The sequence below is a fragment of the Protopterus annectens genome, chromosome 9.part0 (assembly GCF_019279795.1).
Source record: "Protopterus annectens isolate FY-2018-M chromosome 9.part0, PAN1.0, whole genome shotgun sequence".
Taxonomy (NCBI): Eukaryota; Metazoa; Chordata; order Ceratodontiformes; family Protopteridae; genus Protopterus; species Protopterus annectens.
This window is the reverse complement of record NC_056743.1, coordinates 698,071,685-698,084,991: the sequence shown is the minus strand read 5'-3', so window position 1 is coordinate 698,084,991 and position 13,307 is coordinate 698,071,685.

Here is a 13,307-nt window from a genome sequence, read left to right as displayed (position 1 = left end):
TTAGTAATTTATGCAATATTGGACTGAATAAGTGTTAGAAAGAAAGAACATATATATGTATATTGCATGGATATGAGAAATGCTAATATGGATTCTTTTCTTTTCTGTTAATGTATGTGTGTCTTTGTCTTAAAATGACAATTTAATAAAGGTGTTTAAAAAAGGAAATACCTGTGATATCTAGAATGGCCATAGACTGTTCTGTTCTTTTCCTAAAAAAAAAAACTTGCTAATTTTATTTATGGAGAGAATACGATACTACTTAAGTGAGGAAACCACTGTACTGAGCATTGCTGGGATTCACTGTGGTGCTACAGAATAATATAAGAATAAATTCAGCTTACACAGTTTACAAGTGTTTGTATAAAGCAAGAAAGCTTTTATTTGTTACAGTGCTGCTTCAGACCTTCAGAAATGGATAACAGTAGGTTTCATAGGTTCATAGGTGTGTACTAGGCTAATGGCCATGGAGCCTTTACAAGCCTAGCCCAAAAGAATTACCCAGACTCCGTGCCACCCGATGTTAGTTCACAGTGCCCCTGTCCAGTTGGGCAAATGGAGTGATCCCTGGGGTGAACTTTCTGTTACCCATCCACTCATCAAGATTTCTCTTGAAAAGGGCCAGCGAGGTGCTCTGCTTGACATGAATGGGACACTTATTCTAGAGTATGGGCAGTCTTTCGGAGATGAACCTGTCCCTCCAGCATGTTCTGTTAATTGTGGTAATGAGATTGTGATCTCTGGAGTGTGTGGCATGGGGGGATTGGGATTTCTTTAGGTGTAGCATTTTAAGTAGGGCTAGGTTGGACATGGCTTTGTAAGTCAAGCAGATATCACCTCTAAGCAGACAAGTGACTGAGAACAGCTGAAGTTTCTTGAGTCTGTCGACGTAGGACATGTGTTTAAGGCCTAGGATTCTTTTTATGAGGTACTTTTGTGGCCTCTCCAGCTGTTGTAGGTGTCTGGTGAGGTACATGCCAAATGGGGCATTATATTCGATGACTAGTCTAATGAGGGATGAGTAGAGAGGGATGATGACCTCTTTCTTCCTGGATGCAAAACCTTTGGTTATAAGATGTGCCACATAGAAGGGCTTTCTAACCACAGTGGCAATGTGGTGGTCAAAGGTGAGGTGGCTGTCGACCTGGGTGCCCAGATCTCTTATGGCCCCTTCAGTGTTCAGTGGGCTCCCATCGACGTGGTAATTCATGGGAACTGAGTTTTTTCCAAAGGGGATGATAATGCATTTTTTGGCTTTAAGCTTCAGGTCATGGTTCCGACACCAGTCATTGGTCTCAGCAAGGCCCTTTTGTAGGATGTCTGTATCACTTGGGGAGTTGATAATGACTCCTAGCTTGCAGCCATCAGTCAACTTGGTCAGCCAGAGTCCTTCTATGTTAGCCTGAACTGAGAAGTAGATGCCAAACAGGAGGGGGCCCAGGACCAAGCCCTGTGGGACTCCACTCATGACTGGTCGACAGTCTGACTTGGAATCCGCAACTTTCACTTTGTCAGTCCTGTCTGTGAGCCAGTTTGCAACCCACTTAGTGATGTAAGGATTGATGCCTAGTTTGATGAGTTTATCAATGATACCTGAGTGGGGAATAGTTTCAAAGGCCTTGGCCAGGTCGAGGCAGGCACACTATAAAGCAAGAAACCACTGTTTCAATAAATTCCTGATTAAATGCAGTGACAGGAAACTAGGAGCTTTATGAAGTTAGATGTGATAATTAATGAGACCTCATATGACTTATTGTAGTCCTGTGATAATTTCAGGACCCAAGTTCACATGACTTCCCTCTGTGATAGAAAGTGAGTGAGTATGAGAGGAAGGCAAGATGAAAAGGTAAACTTCACAATGTTAATATAAATACTGTAATATATATTATAATAAATACTTCATTGCTAGCTCATTGTTCATGAATCAAGATTTTAGTGCATGACATTTAAAGATGTACTATGTGTCATCCTTATGTGTAACACCTGTGACAAGGTAACTATAAGTTATCTTAAATGAAAAAAAGAACTTAAACTCCCATCACCACTGTGATCCGTATTGAAATATTTGGCAACAGGGCCAACAGGCGAGCAATTTTTAATGTCATGCAGTTGTTTAAAAATACATTGTCTTAGTTTCCTGGTTGTTTGTTTTATGTAATACATATCACAAGGACAGTGTAGTGTATACATGACCTGGGTAAGTAGCAAATAAAGTCCACTCTCTTTACAGGTCTTTGTCATTAATGTAATGGACCTGCAGGTCACCTCTATGAACACACTGTGCAGAGCACTACTCCAAATCAGATGCCTGGCTTTCTATAACATAGCCACACATAGGAGAACATGCTAGCCTTTCTCTGTGGATTTTGAATTCCTGTAAGTGATATCACCCATAGTTTTAAGGGGATTGCATAAAACCTTGTTATTCAGAAGTATATAGAAGCAATTCCTGACTATTATGGGGAAATACTTAACATATGGGACAAATGTGGCATATCCTGTAACAAATACACCTCGTGTCTCTCATCACATCTCCTTTCATGATGATAAGTGCCTTTGCTCCAGTAATGCTATTTTGGACATAAATATTGCATTATGACAGGCCTCCTGGAACATATACAGCTCATAACCCCTGGCATCTAGTCACCCAGTATCTTATAAGTTACTTTATGAAACTCTGCATCATCCAAGCAGAGATTTTGAACCCTTAGGAACTCATAATAAGGTAGAGAATAAATAAAAACCTCTTAACAAAGCACAGAGACCCAGTCAGTGTTGAAGTGAATAAGCACTTTTGTTGCTTAATTGTACAGAACTTCATCAGAAGTAGGGACTCAGAGAGGTGTGACAGATGAGCACTGTCTCTCATTAAAAAGTATTGGTAGTATTTAGTTTCTATATATTGTGAACTTGAAGTCATTGTGTGTGTACAACATGATGTTTAAATATTTAGTATGGTTTTTATTCCTAACATAGCAGAAGGAAATACCAAAGCTCTTCTGATTCAGTCTATGAAAGAAATTCTCAAATTCCGCATGAATACTATCATAGAGAACCAGGTCATTTATGTACCTGTAATACATTTTAACATGCTGTTGAACATAAATGTGTACATTGAAACATGTCTCCTTAATCAAACCACAGCAGCTAGGTAAAATATAAGAAATAAATACTTTCTTGTAGTAGCCCCAAAGAATTTATAGCTTTTGTGCGGCACCAAGAAATGTTGTGCATATGGCAAAAATTACATCTGACTTTTACTGAGTATTGGCATTGTGTTGTAAATAGAAGTGTAGTGGTGAGCTTTTATGCTTATTTTTGTACAACAGTGTACGTTGGGATTGGTATTAATCTAACCTGTTAATTGTATTGTCTGTCTGCTGCTGTACTGACATATGTTTTCTCTCTACAGGTGGCAGCTACAGGTTTTTCTACACAGCAGTGTCTGGTAATTCAGAGTTTCCTGAGTTTGTAGCATTGATTTATGTAGACGATGAATTAATTGGAAAATACGAAAGCACAAATCAAAGGCTTGAGCCCCGTGGCAAGCGGATGGTAAATGCTGTGGATGAGGGTTATTGGGATAGAAATACAAAGAACCTCCAAGGTGAACAACAAGTATTCAAAGCAAATGTGAGGACCGTGATGGACCGAACCAACCAGACTAATGGTGAGTGATTACAGCCTTCTCAGAGCTCTGCTCAAGAACTATACGGACACTCAGAGACAAACACACGCACACACACTCACTCACTCTCTCTCTCTCTCTCTCTCTCTCTCTCTGACTCTCTCTCCATCAACAGGACCCATTGGTTGATTGAGGAGCCATTCTCCTCACATTTAAAAGTAGCAGTGGAGTAGCTCTTATTAACAAGTGATGACCAAAATCCGTATGCATATTTTAAACTGGGAATGTACCTGCCATAAAACATGAAAATAAATATAGCCAACTTTCCTTTCTGGGTAACTTTGTTGTGGACAGTTGGCTGCATCATGTATGTGTCGTTTATTTATTTTATTTTATTTTACATTTGTTAACCGGGAAAGTCCAACTGGATACATATCCATTTTCAGTGGAGGCCCGGGGAGAAAAGCTCCAGAAATACAAGAAAAATTTTAACAAATACAGTTAAAAAGTATAAAACCAACAGTTCAGATAACAATTCAGATAACAATTCAAACATAGAAGGATTGCAGGAGATAAAACAACTGGGAGGAAAAAAAATATAGGGAGTAAGTTTGGGTAGAAAGGTATAGGAAGGAAAATAATATCTGAGTAGAAATGCCAGTAGAAATGAGGAAGAGAAAAATATAAAGTAAGGAGCATATTAGAGAGGTAGACTGAGGGAGGGAGATTAACCTGGGCTAGAGCAAGTACAGATCCAGTGGTTGGTGAAATCATTTTTTGCTGCAATCTTAAATTTTGTTAGAGAGGGTCCGAGGGTTAAGGTAAGAGGGAGCGAGTTCCACGTTTTTGGTATGTAATTGGAGAATACTGAGGCACCGGCCTGCTTGCAGGATTTAGAGGTTTTTATCATTAATTTATCATTAGATCTCAGTGGTCTGGTACTGGTGTAAGGGGTAATTAAGGGTTGTATTCCTGGAACTCTGGTTGGTTAAGTATTCTATGGGCTATTGTAAGCTGATTGTAGAGTAGTAGGTTGGGGAATTCGAGCCATTTTAGTAGTTTTAGATTTTGACAGTGATGTGTGCGATAGGTAGCCCCAGTACTGAATTTAGGGATATGGTTGTAGCAGACAGTTAATTTATTTAGTTTGGTTTTTGAGAGGTGAGTGAGAATGGTAGAGGCATACAGGAGAGTGGAAAGTAGGTGGGTGACGTGTGTGTTGGTTCTGGCCAAAGGGGTTAAAAAGGCTTTGTTTCTATATAGTGAGCCCAGTTTTTTATTGTTTTTTTTAATTATTTTGTTAACATGAAGATCAAATTTCAGACTGTTGTCAATTAGTACCCCAAGTAGTTTGGTGTGTCTCTCAGGGGATATTACGGTACCATTGTAAGATGTAATTCTGAAGGTGACCTGAGGGGAGCGATGGGTTGGGGAGAACAGCAATAGCTTGGTTTTGTTAGTATTTAGTAGTAGATGTCTACTGGAGAGCCATCTTTCGACTAAGTTAAATGTTTTCTGGGTCTGGAACTGGAGTTCTGGGAGGGAGTTGGCTGAGCAGACCAAAGTAGAGTCATCTGCTTATTGTATGGAGGTGGCTTCAGGGGTGGCTGACTGAAGATCATTAACATGATTGATAACAGCAGAGGACCTAATATGGAGCCTTGTAGAACTCCTACTGAAACGGGTAGAAGAGTGGAGAGTCTATTATGCCAGATCACTGCCTGATTTCTGTCTTGAAGGTAATGTTGAAACCAATTGATAGTATGATTATGTAAGGAAAGTTTACGAAGAGAGAGCATTAGCTTGTTATTATTATCTGTGGTATTCAGATAACATCTTGTTATGCTATTTTTTGTTAGTCTTTAAATCCCCTTAATATTATCTCTTTATTATAGTGCTATGTATAGGCAGTACTTACTCGGTGCGCTAACATCCTTCCATTACAGGTAGTATAATCAGTAGGTCCTGACATACACAGTATTATGCTACATAGACTTATGTTGTATTCCTGAATGGCCTTTATACAAGTTTGTTATACATTCCCATTACAATTACCAGTGATGCTTTTTTAGTAAACTGCAGCATTTACACCTATACACAGACACACACACATATATACATATAAACATCTATATGCATTCTGTGTAACATCCACCCAGGAAGCATTGTTTGGTTTAGAAAATTGCCTCTTTGTAGTCATTTTTTCATGTAAGAGTGTGTGTGTGTGTGTGTGTGTGTGTGTGTGTGTGTGTGTGTGTGTGTGTGTGTGAGAGAGAGAGAGTCTGTATGTCATTTGCCCTGGTTTGCTTCAATAAACACATCACACCGAATGACATTTGATGACCTTTATTAAACTTTCATAAACATAACTTGTTAAGACATATTTATTAATTACAATTAAAGCATAACATAGCTGATTTTAATCACAGCATAAACATTCATATAATGTTAATCAGGACAGCGTGACCTCACTCATCCTGACCCAGTAAGCAGCGTCCATACCTCTGCTCGCTTACTTTTCTTATGCAGCAGAGTCCCACCACTCACTGCATTTGCCATTTATTAAATTACAGATCCAACCAAACAATCAGCGTCCTTACCTCAGCTCGCTTATTTACTTATGAAGCAGCATCCCATCACTCACTTCATTTACCAGTTATTGAATTAACATCCAACCAATAAGCAGCGTCCGTACCTCTACTTCCTTATTTATCAGTTAGCCTCCAACTGCTCACTTTCCTTCCTAAACTCATTGAAATCAACATCCAATGTCAGAGGAGGAACAGAAGAGGGCAAGCTTATTATCCCTCTTCTCCACCCTACCCGGATTAATAAATTACTGCAATTCCCATTACTCTCCCAAAAAGAGGGCAGGAAGATGGATAACAAGTTCACGCCAAAATGTGGATCCCCTACCCAGTTACACTTACATAAACCCCTTAAGCCCCTCCATACCCTTACCTCATTTCCTCCCAAACATCTCCTGTTCTAATTTAACCCTTTCAGCCCCCCCCCCCCACATCTACTAATATATTTATCTAACCCCTCTTGAAGATGTCCCTGGACAAATTGGTTTGTTACCAAATCTCATTTGTCCCTGTCCCCTTCAATAAACACATCACACCGAATGACATTTGATGACCTTTATTAAACTTTTATAAACATAACTTGTTCAGACATATTTATTAATTACAATTAAAACATAACATAGCTGATTTTATTCACAGCATAAACATTCATATAATGTGTAATGTTAATCAGGACAGCTTGACCTCACTCATCCTGACTCAGTAAGTAACATCCATACTTCTGCTCGCTTACTTTACTTATGCAGCAGCATCCCATCACTCTCTGCATTTACCATTTATTAAATTACATATCCAATCAAACCAGCAGCGCCCTTACCTCAGCTCACTTCTGTACTTATGAAGCAGCATCCCATCACTCACTTCATTTACCAACTATTGAATTAACATCCAACCAATAAGCAGCATCCTTACCTCTGCATGATTATTAGTTAGTGTCCAACTGCTCACTTTCCTTCCCACACTCATTGAAATCAACATCCAGTATCAGAGGGGGAAGAGAAGAGGGCAAGCCTAACCTCTCTGTCCACAAGCCTGACCAGGCTGTTCCCCCTCCATCCTACCAAAATTTCCATCACTCTAAACACAAAAGAAAAAGGGGGGGGGGTTAACAGATTAAGCCAAACATCATTTGGTGTCTGCCATCCTCTCTAAGCCAAACTGGACATTTTCATCAACTTCAAAATCCCTTTCATATAACTACTCAAAGTCAACATTTGACTAAATGGATAAATAATCCAGTGATTCCTCTCCTATGCGAAAGCAATAACCACAACTTTGTATAACTTCTGTATCTTAACTAAATTCTCACTAATCCAACTACCAATATTTGCATCCTAATAAATCCCAGAACATTATCTGCCAAAAGTAACACCAAAACATTAAACCCAATGCTATACAAAACCACACAAGGGCAATTACCTATCATCATGCCTACTAACTGCAGGTCTATTTTCCCACTCATTGTATATAATAATGACCAAACTGATATTTCCTTCCCAATTAAATTTAAGAGCAGTCCTGCCATCACATCAACTATCCAGTATAAGCAGACAAATATGCCCATCCTAGCATTGGCTAACCAGCTAACCCCCTTCTGAATGACTAAAATGCATCCTTAAAATAAATACCACACAAACCGTAACTCCATGAATCTCCGATTCCCAACACAAACTCCCACCACAAAACCTATCTTGATACTAGCCAAAGCCTGTCAATCTTTACACTGTTAACCTACCCCAACCCTTCAAACCAATGACCGCCAACCAAGATTTATTAAGGTCAAGTAGCTGTGTCACCTGTGCAAATACAGTACTCTCAGTTAAATCCTCCTTAACCAACTGAACTGTCTTAGCTTGCTCCCATGCCTGACAAATAACTAAATCTTTTCCACCAAAAACCTTCCCACTGACACATGTGACACACATTTAGCCAGTCTAGAAGTTACATACGTTATGCTCAACTTATAAATGGTGCCCAAAACTCCACAGCATGCCTTTTAACCTCAACATAACCTGACACACCTCATACAGGAGCAACCCAACCCATATCACTGTCATATTACACAAATGAAAGTAAACCCTAACCCCCCCCCCCGAAAAGCAAATCCCCATGAAGAACATTATCCACCTGCCCCAAGGACCATCCTAGCGAATTGCTCTGAGGCAAGACAATGGTAAAATACACTAACTTATTAACCCCTACCCAATGTAACCCAGTTAAACTGGCCACCATGCAACTTCAGTAACGCAAGAAGCTGAAAACATCCTTAATCTGCTGCTTGACCCCGGCATCCCCTCGAACTTTTTCTTTCATTTGTTACCTTTGTATCTGTTAAGGAAGTAAACATGCCCTACATCTACAAAGAATCCCAAACAAATGCCTTGCATAAGCTTTCTAACCTCTGCTTAGCCAACAAAATATCCAGTTCCACACATGACCACCAAAACACCCATATACCCACAATGCTCCATCAAACTCTCTCTGCTCATAAAGGTCATACCTATACTGAACACCTCCTACCAGCTCAAAGCAGAGGTCAACTGGTACACGTATTACTCACCCTAAAAACCTTAACCTGATATGTAACATTAATAACCTGGTTGAAGGACAGAATTATCGCCCAGAAAATGCAACATTTGAAATAAACACCAACCTAATATCAAACAAAATACTTCCTTATTCCTGTAAAAAACAACTAGGTGGGTAACTGTAAATTCACCCTGGAGGTTCCACCATGTTCCCTGAAGGACAATAGAAGCAGTATGTGGAAATAAAAATTGAACTTGGCTAGCCATCAAAAGCCCTAAAACCATTAACCTCATAGCTTCCTATGCTCCTATGATTGTTAAGACTTCACCCCCCTATAAACTCCAAACTCACTATAAACAACCCCCAGGTCCTGCATTACCCTGCCCCAAACATACCTCCACTCTGCCACTTCATTGTGCACCATTCCAACAATCAAAATCCACACAAGAAAAATCCATTACCTTTCGAAGCCATTTCATCAGGGCACTGGCCACTGCTTACTCCACAATCCCACATCTGTGACCTCATTGTGCACCACCCAAATGATTGGGACATCCATGAACAGCTTCCATCACCTTGAAGTTCACCTCCATCTGGTCATCAGCTGATGCCCACACAAATTCCGGACCTCCACATTCTGCAAAAGAAAAACAGATTAAGCACCTTGCCTTTACAAGAACTGAAACAAAAATGAGTCTCAAACCCTATACCTTGTGTCTGTGCAGCAAGCACCTTATCACTATATCCCCCCTTTAACGTCTAAATTAAGTTATCCGACAGATATAGAACTCCAAAGTTTTATGAAGGGCCTAAATAATGAGCTAAAATCTGTCTCTTCCGCCACCTCAGGACAGCACAGTCCACTTACTGCAAAATAGCAGTAAAATACTTGCTTTTCAGTTCCACCGAAACTCCACTCAATACCTTCTCAATTCCACCAAAGTAAATGTGTAAGCAAAGCTATAAATAACAGCAGGGCAATGATCCAATATAGGGGGAATTTCTACAATATTACTCTTTATAAACTAAGAAAGTTGACAGACAACCGGTGTGATTTCAGCATAAGTCCCCACGATTGCTATTACAAACTCCTGTCATCCATACCTTAATACCCAGCTGCAAAGATTTGCCATTATTTTGCCAAACAAGTACAATCTTATGAAAGGGATAAAATTATAAGGCAACCAGCATATGAGAAAACCTGAAGGTTCAGTGCATCCATTGTAATGTACTGGAGCAAGCACCCAGATAAAGCCAACGCAACAAACTGCCGACCCTAAGCACCCCCTTCAAAATTGCCCCAGAAACCTATAAGCTGACAGAAGGGGACTGGCACTATCAAACTTGTTTGACTTATTTAAAGTCATATCCAGAAAACGAATCAGGTTCCCTACCCTGCAAACAAACTAGAGAATTCAAGGTATAAAACAACTAAGTCTATACAAACTCCCAGAGTTTTTTTTTTTTTATATTAGCCCAATCTGAGTCGGCTTTCGGACATTCTGAAAAATCTCGACCATCAAAAGATATGTCCCTACCAGCCACCCATACAATTTGTGTCCGTGAAAACAGCTGCTAACTCACAGGTAATAAGAGACCACCTTTCCCATTCTCTTAGAATAGGGGGAAGCGCCCAAGATATTTTATGATCTCTTCCATTCTAAGTTGGTTGATATTTATCTTCCTTTCAGCTGCATTAAACAGAAACCGGAACAGTCCAGTGATGTAACTGCAAAACATTTTGTCTTAATGCTTTTGCTGTCAACTTCTCACATAGCTGATTTTTTTTGATATACCCTAGATTTTATGCCATTGTGTTACTAAACTTTGATCTGTCATTCATAATGTGACTTGAAATACGTATGTGTGTGCTACTTTAATTAATAGTCAATGGTACTGCCTACATTAACTCATAGAAGACTTTAAATAGTTGATACCACTAATCCTAAATATTAATGACTGAGCATTTTAAATATTTGTAAAAGTGCACAACCTGTTGCATAAAATGAATTTTGGATATCATCTTTTCTTGACATTTTTCTATGTGACATAGTTTAGATTTTGTCAACTTTCAATGACCTTCATCTGCCTTGTAAGCTGCTAGTCAAGTGTTTTTCCTTGCTTTTCTGTATTTTAACATGAATCATGCAGTAAAATGGGAGCAGTCCACTGTTATATATAGAATAATCCCCTGCAATGGTTTCCAGCTAGAATATGTAAAAACACTGCTTGGCTGACTAGAACAGATGACTCAGATAAAGAAGAGCTGGAACTGATCGTATTACATACCTAGTAAATTGATTACACTGTTTTATTATACACTACTTCACCATTAGAAACACAGTAATGCATAATGCCTTAGCTAACCATTGTGGAAATTGTATTCTAGTCATAAATAGCCACATAAATCTGACTTCAGTGGCTTATTCCCTTGAGAACAAAGGTACCAAAATCAGACTTTTAGAACAGTACGTGCAAATGCTGCATTTCACTTTCTTCTTAACTTTTAAGAACATGACATTATCAATATAGTCATACAGACAGGTAAGGTAGTATCGTGGGGGGGGGGCATGATTTGTCATAATCCAGTACAAGTTTTCATGCAGTTGATGTGTGTATTAATTATTATAACTGAAAATAACTACAAGACAGGATTAACCCGATCTTTTCATAAGGCCCCATAACAAACGTCGTCTGTTCCCCTAGTTAGTAATTAAGCTCATAAAATGGTAGCCAATGATGAGATGCTATATATCTATATATATATATATATATATATATATATATATATATATATATATAGCAAAGAATTTAGCTTCCTTATAAGGAAATGTACTAGGGCAGCAGATATGTTTTGTATTTCTGTGAGACATTTTATTTGAATACAGAAAGCAGAATAAATAATGAAATGCTGAGGCACATTATAACAAGCTGAATATTTTCACTTTACAAAACTTTCAAATGTTCACTTTATAGAGTATGTTTGTGATGCCGTTATAAAACTCAAATGTACTGTGGTCAAACCCAGTGGTAATAATAACCAGTTAGCAAACAATACCTACTAAAACAATCTCCAAGCTGTGGTGATGAAGTTAATATTTGTACCGGTCCCCATTAAACACATTGAGGGGTATGCCTGAACATTCTACGGAAATCTGTACAATTGAGAGATATGATGACCACAATCCTCCGACTGTCACTGCCGCCGCGCATGCGTGGCAACAACAGTCACACCGACTTGTTCAGAGCCCGCGAAAACCATTCGCAGCTTCACTGAGGAAAATAACTCAAACTGAGCATGGTAGACTAACCCCACCAGCGAATCCTGAAACCAAGTGAAAGCCGCAAAACCACCACCACTAACGAGCTGAAGGATTCGCATTGCTAATTTAAAGCTTTTTTTGTTTGTTTATTACATCAAGAGAAGCCCCAAGTAGACAGCGCATGCACGCTGTCCCCACTGTCATAGGGGGGCACCTCAAGCCTGTGAAAACATTCAATGCACATCAAAGAAGTGATTTGAACATAAGTATAGCGATAATGAAATTCTGCCCCCAAGACCCAAGAACCAGGACCAGTTCACCTGCTTCTCTTACATTAGTAAACCAAATTAACTCAAAACACCAAAGCTTCTGTTATTAATGGTAGAAAGTCAGTACGATAGATTTGCATTATCATCACTCTCCAGAAGGATAGTCTTATAGTGCTACCTTACCTAAACCACCTAAACCCCATGTTATAGAAAACGAGTGAAACCATGAGACAAAAGTGCCCTTCTTTGCCCATCCGTACCCTTGAGAAGGATACTCCGCTCACTAGCCCGCAACTGCAATCCCAAAGGAGTTCTCCACTAATAAAATTAAAAAAAAACTACTAACCCATGTTATTGTGTTATTGAACCTCACTTACCTCTTCCATACTCAGCCATTCCAAGGCCTAACTGACCACTAATACCTGCAGGTCATCATGGATGAAAACCTGCTGTAGCAAATTCACGGTAAAATGTGGATTCCTTACCCAGTTACACTTGCATAAACCCCTTAAGCCCCTCCCTACCCTTACCTTATTTCCTTCCAAACATCCCCAGTTCTAATTTAACCCTTTCACCCCCCCTTCAACACCTACTAATATATTTATCTAAACCCTCCCGAAGATGTTCCTTGGACAATTTGGTTTGTTACCAAACCTCATTTGTTTGTATAGGTTCTTTCCATATGTTTACATTTTTGAAGAAAAATATTCCATTAAAATAAAGGGTCCCTAAAAATTAAAAATGAATATACACACACATACACATAGGCACAAAGACAGACACACACACACACACACACACACACACACACACACACACACACACACACACACGCACGCACACACACACACACACACACACACACACACACACACATACACACACTCTTAAAAAAGACTAAACATTGGCACTAAGGGATACAATTGCTGATGAAAAAAAAAGTTAATGAAAAGTGTGATTTAACTCGATTGCCTTTTTTCCAATGTTTATTTGACCTATGAAGGAAGTTCCTCAAAGCACATGTTTTGGT